This window comes from Sturnira hondurensis, unplaced genomic scaffold (assembly GCF_014824575.4).
Source record: "Sturnira hondurensis isolate 20B ecotype Veracruz unplaced genomic scaffold, ASM1482457v3 Scaffold0009449, whole genome shotgun sequence".
Classification (NCBI taxonomy): domain Eukaryota; kingdom Metazoa; phylum Chordata; class Mammalia; order Chiroptera; family Phyllostomidae; genus Sturnira; species Sturnira hondurensis.
The window spans coordinates 775,924-789,315 of NW_028082080.1; the positions used below are offsets into that span (position 1 = coordinate 775,924).

A 13,392-nucleotide genomic window follows, 5' to 3' on the forward strand; every position below is an offset into this window, starting at 1 on the left:
GTTTGCAGGCTAGTGCTCAATCCACTGAGCCACACCAGCCAGGGCAGGAAAACATTTTTTCTTAAAACAATGTATGGTAATGGATGCTAATTGTACTTACTGTGGTGATCATTTTGCAACATACACGAATATCAAATCATTATACCGTACACCTGAAACTAATATTATTATGTCAATTATACCTCAAATAAAAACATAACAAGAACAAGACTTTAACACTATGCACACATCAACTAGATTATACAGACATTCATAGAACACTAACAAAGTACAGCAGAATATAAACTTTTGAACAAAATACACATACTGTTTAAGAATACTAGAAAAATGAAAAGAAAACAGATTTGTTTTTAAAAGAAAATACTTGTTTTAACTTGGGCACAAAAGAAGCAACAAAGAGATACTGTGAAGGCTAAAACCTTGTAAGGAAATGGGAGGTAGGTGCTCAAAGACCATTATAAAGATTTGGAAATTAACTGCTCCAAATGTAGGTATTTCTACATCTAATCTACCCTTGAACGTTTCCTTATACAATTTTTAATTTATTGGTTTTAGAGAGAGAAACGTCAATTTTTGTTCCACTTATTTATGCATTCATTGGTTGCTTCTTATATGTGCCCTGACCACAGACAGAACCCACAACCTTAAGTGTACTGGGACAATGTTCTAATCAACTGAGATACCCTACCCAGCCAGGAACCTCTTGAATGTTTTTCTGTTACATTTATGAAGCTGACTGAGTTAGCAAGGAAGGTCTCTCTTCCTTTCAAAGTTATTTTTATCTTGTCACCGATACCTATTGTTAGTTTATAGTTCTGACCACTGAAACAAAGCTTTCATAATTTTCTACACTATGACACCCTCCAAATTACTGACATTTATAGTGTAGATACAACCAGATTGCTTTTCAAGTGGAAGGTATACTTTTTACTTAAATATTCCTTTATTAAATACTTACAAAGGGTGCAAGGTCCCAGTACATTCCAGTTCCTAAACAAATCAACCTAATGATCAAGTGAGCAATGGTGACTTAAAATATTAGACACAATGACATACCAAATGTCACACAAGATATACCCGAGTTAAATGACAGGTTAATAACTCAAAGTTATCTAATAACAACTCTTACCAAACTTTATCACAATCAATTGACATTAGAAGTCACTAATCCAATCATGAAATGCTGATATAATACTCGGAAAACTAAGACCTCATTTCATTTAGTCAACATTTTAAGCGAGACAGATCATTGATAATCATCATTTTCAATGTGCATCCAGGGGGTCCCTTTTTAAGCCTGATTTTCCAATTAGTTATGTAAAAAAGATAAAGAACTTGAAAAATAAACTGAATTGGAAATTCCTTTTAGTCAATGAGATTATCTTCAATTATCTATAATTTTAAAACAGCTTTGAGATATAATTCACATTACCATATAAAGTACATAATTTGTTTTTAGTTTATTCGGTTATAAGTTATCACCATAATCAATTTCAGAATATTTTCATCACCCCCAAAAGAAACCCCATACCCATTAGTATCAACCATTCCCCAGTCTCTCTTCTCTCACCCCAACCCCAATGTAATCTACTTTCTATTTTTATAGGTTTGCCTATTCTAGGCATTTCATATAAATGGCATCATACAATATGGAATCTTTGATGACAGGCTTCTTTCACCTAGCATGATTGTTTGGAAGGTTTATCCAAGCTGTAGCATTTCTTTTTATTGTCAAAAATATTCCATTGTGTGGTACACATTTTATTTATGCATTCATTAGTTGATGTGCATTTACATTGTTTCTGTAATACAACTTTACACATGCTGATTCCATTGAGAGAGACCTAAGAGAAAAACCAGCCTTTTAAGCCTGTCCATCTTCAAAATAACACTGCGGTATACCATGATGACTAACACTCAAATCAAAAATCAAAAGTGGAAGGTACACACCAAGTTACTGCAAATGAAGTTTTAAAAGAACAGAATGTTAAAAGCAAAAATAAAAACTCAACATTAAAAATTTTAAATGTAGTATACAAAATTAAAAAATATATAATTCAAGTATGGCACACCCCCCACTCTTATATTGAGACACTATTATTAAAGGAAGCATCCAAAGATCATTCACTTTTTGGACAGATCACAAATGAAATGAAGTAAGAGCTGAAGAGAAGGTAGCCTCATTTTTAAAATGGGAAGGGTATATTTTATGGAAGAATAATGCCTGCATGCTATTGACAAATTGAAAGTAGTAACAGCCCTCATTCCAAGACATTGTATAGTGTAATGGTTAAGAGTACAGACTGAAGATAAACTGCCTCAGTTTGAACATCCGCTCTGCCACTTACCTGGGTGCCCAAGCCTGACTAACAAGTTTTTAAACAGCTGTACCTTGGTTTACTTATATATAAAACTGGGATAGTAGGGATAGTAGTATCTACCTTTTAGGACTCTTTTAAGAATATAAAGAATGTATTAAGTATATGAAGCAAGTACACAGTTCCTCAAATACAGGTGCTAAGTATTAGCTACTGTTGTGAGAGGTTTACAAAGTAGAATAAAAGAATATCTAAGAACTACATTAAAACCCTGTAATTTACAACAGAGAAAGGCAATGGGAACACCAAGGGAAAACATCTAAATTGGACTGGGATATACTGACATATTTTGAAATGCTGCCTGGGATTTGTTTCAAAATAGAAGGGGTACATAAAAAAGAATAGCCATGAAATAAAGTTTGCTGATGAAAGTTTTATCTACATCTGTATGTTTGATTTTTCCTTAACAGTAAGTTTGGAAAAGGGGGGAAGTTAAATGAGGATACAGAATATCTACACAAATTTCTCAGAACATTAGAGTTGTATCTTAAAGGATAAGGATGAGTAGTAGTAGGTCAAGTAAGTTTGGTAGGGATAAAGGAGAAAAGGCGTAAGAAATGGAATGGAATAGCCTTAATACAGTAAATGTAACAGTAATTCAGAATCCAACCAGCACCAGTCACCTCATGTACCACTGAGTGGCATGTATAACTTCATTTCTCCTATCTTTAACAGCAGGCATTAAATTTTAACTGAGAATATTTGGTCTATTCAGAAAGTTCACCAATGATGAAAACATACCCAATGTTATCAAAACAAATCAGATATACTTAAGGATATATAAGGGTTATTTATGTCCTTGCCAATTCCTTAAAACACGTTAATATGGGTGAAATCTAGTTAAATTAGTTATATAATTAAAGGCAGAGTAGAAAAATTTATGAATAATATAACTTGTTCCCCTTCACCCCTCTCTCCCCCCAACCCCTGTCTCTGGAAACCAACAATCTGTTCTCTGTACCTATGAGTTTGGGTTTTTTGGTTTGTTTATTTTAAGATTATACCTATAAGAAACATATGGTACTAATTCGTCTTTCTCTACACTTCACCTAGGATAATGACCTTGAGGCCCATACATGTCACAAATGGCAAAATTTCATTCTTTTTTTATAGCTAAATAGTAATAGTTACATATGCATACACACACCATAATTTCTTTATCCATTCATCCATTATCTTGGCTATTGTAAAATAGTGCTACAATGAGCACGGGGATGTATACATCTTTTTAAGTTAGTGTTTTCATTTTCTTCAGATAAATACCCAGAAGTACATTTGTTGGATCATATGACAGTTCTACTTTTTAATTTTTTGAGAAGTCTCCATATTGTTTTCTACAGTAGCTGAACCAATTTACATTTCCACTAACGGTGCACAAGGGTTCCCTTTTCTCCACATCCTTGCTAACACTTGTTATTTCTTATCTTCCTGGTTTATAGCTGAAGGCCATATTTTAGTCTGAAGTATTGAATCTCTCAAGAGCAAAGATCTTTCCAGACATTCTAAAGCCAAAAATGCTTATTTTTAAATTAACACATTTAATCCCTCTTATCCCTAATAAATCAGTTAAGTTCATTTTTAAAATCTCTTACTTCAAAGAATTCATTCAACTAGTGATTTTGAGCTGTAAGATTTAACAGCTGCCTACTGGTCAAATTTCAAGTTTTATAGGTAAGCAAGAATTACATACCAGAAACACCAATAAACACATGAAAAGATTCTAGACATCATTAGACACAGCCAAATGAATAGTTAAGCCACAATTAGATATTCCTAAATCTCCATCAAAATGGCTACAGTTAAGCCCTGGCTGGCTAGCTCAGTGGATTGAGCACGGGCCTTCGAACCAGAGGATAGTGGTTCCCAGTCAGGGCACATGCCTAGGTTGCAGGCCAGCTCCCAGCAGGGGACGCACGAGGCAACCATACAGTGTGATGTTTCTCTCCCTCTCTCCTTCCCTTCCCCTCCAAAGATAAAGAAATAAAATCTTTTAAAAAATGGCTACAGTTAAAAGGACTGACAATATTGAGTGTTAAGGAAGAGCAACATGAACTACATTGCTGGTGGGATTCTAAAATGGCACAACCAATTACTTGAGAAAAATCTGGTTTGCAGTATCTACTAGAGCTAAACACACATACCCTATAACCCAGGAATTCCACTTCTGGGTGTGCACCAAAGACATGTACTATAATAATCATGGCAATACTCTATAATTGGTAAAAACACAGTAAACGATCTGAATGTCCACCAACAATAGAATGGAGAAATAAATCATAGTATATTTCATACAATGATTATACAGTAATAAAAAAGAAGAAATTAATCATCTTAGGCAAAAGAAGTGAGACTCAGGGATGCATTCTGTACTATTTCATTTAGTTTAAACCTCCATAAAGTTTAAAATCAGGCATAACTAATTCACTGAAAGACAGAGTTCAGAATATTGTGGGGTATATTTTTTTTGGTGGAGGGAGAGGCATGAAAGAGCCTTCTGGGATGCTGGAAATTTTCTTTATGTTGATCTAAATGGTATTTATACAGATGCATACATTTGTAAAGTTTTCTCAAACTACACACTTAAAATTTGCAAGCTTGGTGTATGCAAGTTATATCTCAATTAAAAAGGAAAAAATTATAGGAGATAAGCCACTCAAAAGATAATGCAACTTTCCTTGGAAATCTAAGGCATTGTTTCTCAAAGTGTGGTTCACTGATGCTTGTTTTAATTTTTAATACAGTATCACTGGATATAACCCCATATAAATAAAAACCTTTTGGGGCCCTCAATAAGTATAAGGGGTCCTGAGATCAGTAAGTGTAAGAGTAACTAGCCAAGTAACATACAATAAAAATAACAAGCTTCTTTTGCTACTTAGTGATGAAAAACGATTATCAACATTTTCTCTGAAACCATCTGTGCCAAACAAAGTTACTACTACTAGATTTATGTGCATACTTTCACCCTCAATTCAGAAAAACAATTTCCCCTGAATATATTATTTTTCCTAATAGGCTACATCACTTTTTAACAGCATTATGTTCTTAAAGCTTAAGCTAGACTTCAGATGAAAACTCTGAAATTAATGAAATATTACAAATTAATAAAATATTTTGATAATGCATCTTTCCAATTTAACTTTCCTTTAACAAGAGTATCAAAACACCATTGCCCTGCTTTCAATACAGTGCTGTCTCAGACTCTGGCTAAAGCATTTTTGGAAATTGATTTTTAAACTTACTCTAGCCTATGACAGGGACAGTTCTGTTTTGCTCACCTTTTACCCATTACCTGGCATAATACCTAGCACATAATATGCATTTAACATACAATTGTTGAATTTAAAATAATTTTAAAAGTTCAAGAAAAACTAGACAAAGTGATAAGCCTAAAGAAAAGTAGGTATGCTAACATTCATGTCTAAACCAGTAATTTTCCGAGGGTGATTCCATACTAAGGAACTTGTCAGAAATGCATATTTTTAACTATTTTTTTTATAGAGAGGAGAAGAGCCTCTTGTACATGCCCTGACCAGGGACTGAACCCACAACTCACACATGTGCTCTGACCTGAAATGTAACAGGTGACCTTTCCATTTGCGTGAAGATGCCCAACCAACTGAGCCATACTAGTCAGGGCTAGAAATGCGTATTTTTGAGCCCCATTCCGGTTACTGAATCAAACTCTGGGGACAGGGTCCAGCAATTTGTTTTAACACGCCTTCCAGGTTTGAGAAGCACTGCTCTAAATCAGGTCTGGCAAATTATGGTCACAGACCAAATCCAGCCTCCTGTTTATGCACAGCCTACAAGCAGAGGATGGATTTAACACAGGAACATACCATCAATTTGATGACAAGGAACACTAACTTTAAACCCCAATTAGGCAAAATACTATTTTATTAGCCCCCCCATTTCTACCCTTATTAGACCCGAATTACAAATAATTTTACTGAATTATTATATTTTGAATTTCATCAATAGAAAGCTTACTTAATATCATCAGTTTTGCCTCTTAGAACACAAAGCCGAAAATAATTATGATCCAGTCCTTTATAGAAAGTATGCTGATCCATCCCTACTCTGAACCCCAGGAGGTACTTATCAAGGAGAGCAACCAAATCTTTCTTAACTACCTTAGAGATAACACTATTAGGTAAAAGATGATGGGTCTAATGCCTTATATAATAATTTCCATGCTCTCCTGGATTCAAGTTAATTGAGTACACTTACAGTTAGTAACTAGCTCACAGAAAAGGGATATACCAACAACTTAAACTTACAACTCTCAATAACCACCAAAGGCAACAGGAAGGAAACAAAGATAAATGGAATAGGAAAAGGGAAAAAAGCCAAAGACCCTTTTTATTCTTCCTAAATTTTCTTCTCTTCCCACTACACAGGCTTTGTGGCTGAGGAAGGGACCCAAAACTACTCAAAATCATTCCCAGAAACACAATTCTTTTGATAATGGTTGGCTACTCTGAGTCTAAAATGTTCAAAGCTTTATATGACTGGTCAGTTACAGAAAGGATAAACTGAAAGGGGGCCATAACACATCAATTTTGTACAAGCAGTTCTAAGGTTCCTGGAGTCAAATATTCCCCCAGATATTGCCACTGAGGCAATTAAGTTAGTTATTGTAAACAATGTAATATTGCATGCTATATAATATACAAAGATAAAGGACAAAATCCCTGCTTATTATCCATTAGGGAGAGATTTAAATATAAATTTTATGAGTGACTACCAAAGCAATGGGATTCAAAGAATTCACTAATTAATGTGACTCATTAGATATGAAAGTAGCTTCATGAAGAAGCATGCTATCATAAGTCAAGTTACTTCACCTCTTTGAGCCATGTTCCTCATTTGAAAACCAGAGTTTGACTGGATCTAAGACTCCTTTCAGGATGGCTCATCATAAAAGAATTAGGGTTAAGTTCAGTGAGACTCCAAGCAATAAAAATGGGGGGGGAGGGGAGAAAAAAGGGAACTCAACAAGAATATGGTGAACTGACTACTCATGCAATAAATTATTATTGGCGGTCTGTATGCCGGGCATTTTCTAGGTGCTAGGGATGCAGCAGTGGACTTAGGACCTTGAGTCTGACCAGATGGATGTCACCAACCTAAAAGATTTTGGAGGACAAAATTAATGTACACAAAATAAATAAAACAAACTTTAAAAAAACACAGCATAGGAATAACTTACAGAGCATCAATACAGGAAAGGAACGGGAGAAGGGGTGACACCAAAGTATATAGTATCTGGCAAAAATGAAAAGCATCATAAGCACAGTGACTCCTAAAAGCCAATATGCAAACATTCTGAAAGAACCCATTTCTACTGTACATGACATGTGGGCTCACTGGAGGAGACTGGGGTTCAGAATAAAATTCTATTTAACTTATTTCGAGAAACTGAAAGGTAAAAGGAAATTTTCATTGGCTTATACCACAACTAGGTATAAGCCTAATAATTCATTCTCCTATGAGGCACAGTAAGAAATGGCAAAATTATAGTACAACTTTAAAGATCAGCTAGTCCAATGCTCATTTCATATAATATAAAGCTTCTAGACATGAATAATTTCTAGCCTAATAAGTATTTGTTGAATGGATAAAAAGGAAACTAATGCCTTAATGGATATTAATGTATTAGACCTGGAACTGTAACTCTAAGGTGCTCAGTAAGAGATAATGAACAAATATATTATATATGTGTGCATGTGCATAAAATTCTATGTGGACTCCTGGTCTCTCCCAACTCTTCATCCAGTGTCTGAACCTATTACTACACGTTTGTGTCTGTCATTTTTGGCAATGTGACTAACAAAACTAACCCAAGCAAGAATGTTACTGCCTAATGGTAGGACACAAACTCAAGAGTCTCAGACCTCCCCTTTCCCTAAAAGGATTGCAAAACAAACAAGCTTTAAGTGCACATCAGAATTGCCTTTTGAGGTTTTTCAATGCCCTGTTTACACCCCAAACCTATTTAATTATAATCTCCAGAGAGTAAGACCTAGGCAAAATCTTTTTTTTTAAGCTCTGTAGGTGATTCTGTTACACAGTGAGGCAGAAAAATCATTATTAGACAGTGACTAAAAACAGAATTGGAAATCCATTTGCTGTGGAATACATGTATAGTGTATGTGTGTGTGTTGAAGTGCACAAGACAAGCACAGACACATTTAAAGAACAAATGTAAGACAGCTCATCTTAACAATCTATTTTTCACACCTTATCCCTTAAAAGAGTATTACATTGGCCACTGCATTGAATAGGAACAACTGAATGATAAATTCAAACTTCAATATACTTATCAGAAGTTCCATGAGGTCTTTTTTCCTTATGATAGACTTTATAGCATAGAAAATAGGACTACAGTAATCATTAAATTTAACAGAAGGATCTTTGACAAATCTTGTGCCACATTAAGAATGCTCATAGCCCTGGCTGGGGTGGCTCAGTGGATTGAGTGGAGACCTGCACACCAAAAGGTCACCAGGGTTTGATCCCTGGTCCGGGGCACATGCCTAGGCTGCAGTGATGTTTCTCTCTCCCTCCCTTCCCTCCTCTCTAAAAATAAATAAATAAAAAATATATTTTTTAAGAATGCTTATAGATTCTACATCAGCAGGCTCTTCCCCACCTCTCTCAATACGGAATTCAGCACAATGGCCCAAGGAATTAAGACAAATGAATAAAATAACGGTGTTATTCCATTCATTCTATGAAATTTCCAACCATAACTATAGAAATGCAAAATGAAGCCCTTAGTTTCAAAAAGCTTTTGTAAAATTTACAGAGATTAAACAAGGTTAAATAAAACTCAGAATTCTCAAATTGAACTAATAGTCACATGGTACTAAATGTTCACTTATGAGATAACTTAAATAAACTACTGGGAGACAAATGCCTAGATTTTACATCTTTGAAGAATGTTTAGTTGCCTAACATTATTTTAATCAAGAGCACACCCACCAACTAAACTATCAACCTAAACATGCTGGAAGACACATGGAAGGGAAAGAACGGATTTGCTACATAGCTTTAGCATCTCTCTTGGACAACCAAGATTATTACCCAAATTACAGACTACTGTCATTTTGAAAAATTTAACCTGAAGTTACTCTGGTATAAGAAACTGAAGTTCTAAGTGTTTTTTTTTTTAAAATAAGTAATCAGTGTTACTTCACTAATGTGGCATAATAGTCAAAGCACCACTGGTTGAGCCTGACAGACCTCGGTCCTTCATCTGTAAAATGGAGATAATACTCTACATAAGGTAATAAAATGGGAATTGTTTAACATAGACCTAAGCAGTTGAGGGGGGAAAAATCCATCTTATTTGTTCACTTGAAAGTTCAATAAGAACATTTTCACAGCTATAACACAGTGGTTTTCAAGCCTGACTGCATATGAGAAAATCACCCACAGTGCTTTCAAAATATACCTTTGCCCAGATCCCAAATCAGACCAATTCATCAGTCTCTGGGAGTGGGACTCAGGCACCTGTATTCTTTTCTAAACTCCTGCAAGTGACTCTAATGTGCAGCCAGGATTAAGGCACAATGCATTACCCTTTCCCAAATACTACTAACATTAGATTTTTAAAATAAGACAACTTAGCAATAAATACAATAGTTTTTTAAAGATACAGCTCCTGAAAGAACCAAATGAAAACTAAAATCCTGTTTTTTAATTAACATATGAAATATCAAGATTCAGAAAACATACCAGCATAAAGGGGGATTATAACGCAAAGCTGTTATAAAACATTACATTCTTTTAGAATTAAAAAAAAAACCCAACTAGCTGAATAACCACAAAACCAGACCCTCCCCTGTAACTGCCCAAAAGTCTTACAAGAGAACTAATCCTTTACCGCACCCCCCCATAATTTTCAAACAACTTTCTATAACCTGATTTAGAACAAAGATTGATTTCAATATTAAAATTCTGAAACTAAAGTATAAAAACTGTGTTTTCAAAGTGACCTTATGAAATGAAAAAATAAGCTGAAAGAATGCTTCCATGTCCAACTAATCAAGAACTAGCAAATTCATGACAATTCATGAAAAGCATCCATTTTCAAAAACTGTAAGAACATTATTAACACCACATCAAAAAATTATGAGGGGAGATCCATGAAATCTCTCATCTTCTTGAGAAGTCAAAATTTATTTCAAAATCCTGAAAGATAAAAGATCCAAGGTAAATTCTATTTGAGCATTCTAGGCATAAAATGAGACTCCAGCTCCAGACCACCAAGATATCCCAATAATTTGGTGAAAGGTAAAATCTGTCCTTCAAAATTCCTTTCTGAAGAATTTAGATTCTTGTATGCACTGTTCTTGCTGTTATTTAATCTCTAGAAATTTTCCCTCAGAAACAGACAAGGTCAGCAAACAAAAGAATGTTAAGATAATACATTGAGAATTACAATTTAAATATTCATGCAAAAAACATTTAAAAAGGAGTAGAAAAATTCATGTTAAATTCAAAAGTCTTATTTAGTTTAGAGACAGCAAAAGAAAATACGATTATCAGAAGTATTTCTAGTTCGCCCTTTGTACACCAATTCGGAATATTTCTCATTTTCACTCTACCTAAACAATGAAATAATACTGCTTAAAGAACTAAAGTTATAAGACAAAGCACGAGTTTTAAAATTGAGAACACAAATATTGACATATTTATATATTTAATACACGAATCTTTTAAGAAACTTGGAAGACATATGCCGAAACCAAAATGGCAGCCCACTAAAATCAGTAGACCAGGGAAATCTAAAGGAGAGTTTGTAGTATATTTTCATAAAGTTCAAGTGTACAAATTAAGAAAACAAAGCTAATCATGTCTAACCAGTCCTTACCATCTAATCACTGAAAGTACGTATAGTGAGCGCCAAGAAGAGGGGGTTAAGTATCTGCTGAAAAGTTTCCTAATGGATGTACTCCAATTTTTTTCTCAAAAGTGAAGATACACAAATGTTATGCAGATTTAAGGGACTCAAGGGTTTCCAGGTGAAGGAGTGCTACGGAATAGTTCCCTCCCCTCAAAATAAAGCATGAACATTTAACATACACTCTTAAATTCAAAGACAACTTGAAGAAATTACACACACCTGTAAACTTAACAGTAGAAAATCCAATTAACGTTTTAACTATGGAACCTTCAAAAATAACATTTTTTAAGTTGTATGGGAAATACGAAAAATTCCAAGGTAAGTTCCAGTTGCCACAGAAACGCATACAAATATCACAAAGCAAGTATACACCTGTTCCGCAACTCTTTAACTGAATATTTCACAATGAATGAAAAATGAACCATTTATCAATCCTGAATCCTCACATCACAAGAACCTGAAGGCTTTATCATTAACGAACTCGCACATGCTACTATTTTTGGCAGAAACAGTTAAAAATAGAAAGGTGGTGGGTCCAACCTAGCTTGGAAGCGACTTCGGCATCAAAACAGCGTTCGCGGCTTTGGCCCTCGTGAGGGGGGCGGGAGCGGGGGCGGCGAAGGAGGTGGAGGAGGCCGATAACCGGGCTCCAGCTCCGGCTGAGAAGCTGCGGGTTTATCGTGGCAGGGTGGGGGGAGGCGGACAAGTCGTTCGGCCCGATAGCCAGGCGTAGCCTAGGCCTAGCTCTACTGCTCCAAATCACTCCACCTCAGTAATGGCGTTTGGTGTCAAATGGAATGAGAATGGAGAGAATGGCTGACCAACTGCAAGCCGCGAGGGCCGGGAGCCTCTAGCCCCAGGCGCTGACCCGAGCTCAGGGTGCGGATGCGGAGGCTGCCCGCAGGGCCGGGAGACTCCATCCTCCCACTCGGCCCCAGACAGGACGGGGAGGGGAAGGGGAGGAGGGGGGGAGGAGGAGGAGGAGGGACGGAGCCGTCAGCCATTTTCCCTTACAGTCCAAAACACACAGACACGCTCCCGGGACGCCGGCTCGGAGAACCCAGACCCGTACCCTCGTCGCGGCCGCCCACCCAACTCCGGGCCGGGCATGGGGGTGGTGGGGGTGGTGGTGACGGGCGGGCGGGGAAGCCCCCGGGCCGGGATAGGAACCCCGCGAGCGCAAGCACACACAAACACACACCCCTCGCCCTCCTCCCCTCAGCAAAGTCCAGCTGTTGGCCCAAGAAGATCTCGTCCCCCGGCGCGGCTGGCCACTCACCGCACAACACAGACGTCTTCTCTTCAGAAGCAGGGCAAGCGGAGGCGGCAACACGACTCAGTCCTGGGACAGGGCCCACCAGGGTGCATCCCAGGCCCAGAGGGGACGGGCGACAAAGTGTGTCGAGAGGCTGCAGCGAGCCTCAGGACCGGGGGAGTGCACACGAGCGCCGGAATTCACCTCTCACAGCGCTCGCCGTGCAACGGCGGTGGCCGCTGCCTCCTCCTCCTCCTCAGCCAGTGGCGGCCCTCTTCCCCCTTTCTCTCCTCAGGCTGAGACTCTCGCAGAGCTCAGACAAGCTCCGAGCGGTGCGTTTCTCCTGCGTCACCTCCTGCTCCTCCTCCCGCAGCGACGGCTTCACCTTCCCCTGCTCTCCGTCTCTGTCCCCGCTCCGGGCCTGGTCGCTTGGCCGCAGCTTACTGCTGGCAGTCGGCGACGACCGAAGCACCGGGCGCTGAGGCGACCGCCTCCCGTGAGAGGCGGCGGCGGCAGCGGCAGGCTCCCGCGAGGCCCGTGAGCTGAGCGAGGCGGGGAGGGGCTCGGAGCGGCAGAGGCCCGGACCGGCCGGGTGCGGAGAGATTGCAGCTCCGCCGGCGGCGGAGACTATCTTCCGCAGCCGCGAAAGCCCGTCCTCGTCAATATGGCGGATCCAGCAAACCACCCCTCCCTCCGAAAAAAAAAAACCGCTCGGCCAGTGGCGACGGCGGTAGCGGCGGCAGGGGCAGCAGCAGCGGTGGCTAAGAAAGCAGCACAGCGGCGCAGACTCCCACTAGCTCCAGAACCGCCCAAAGCTCTGAGGTCGCCGCCCCCGTCAAGCC

At 38.4% G+C, this 13,392-nt stretch overlaps 1 protein-coding gene across 6 annotated transcripts in view; it reads right to left on the reverse strand.

Moving 5' to 3' along the window:
* The window catches only part of USP9X (ubiquitin specific peptidase 9 X-linked), a 137,577-nt gene that overhangs the window by 102,742 nt on the left and 21,443 nt on the right, over positions 1 to 13,392 (reverse strand). For 2 of the 6 annotated variants that reach the window (XM_037057131.1, XM_037057127.1), the window contains exon 1: positions 12,575 to 13,274. The exons of 2 other annotated variants lie outside the window; for them this stretch is intronic. The gene's annotated coding sequence lies outside the window, so the exon portion shown is untranslated. Of the gene's footprint in view, positions 1 to 12,574; positions 13,275 to 13,392 lie in introns of those variants that run through there. 2 more of the 6 variants (XM_037057133.1, XM_037057132.1) reach the window with 1 other exon arrangement.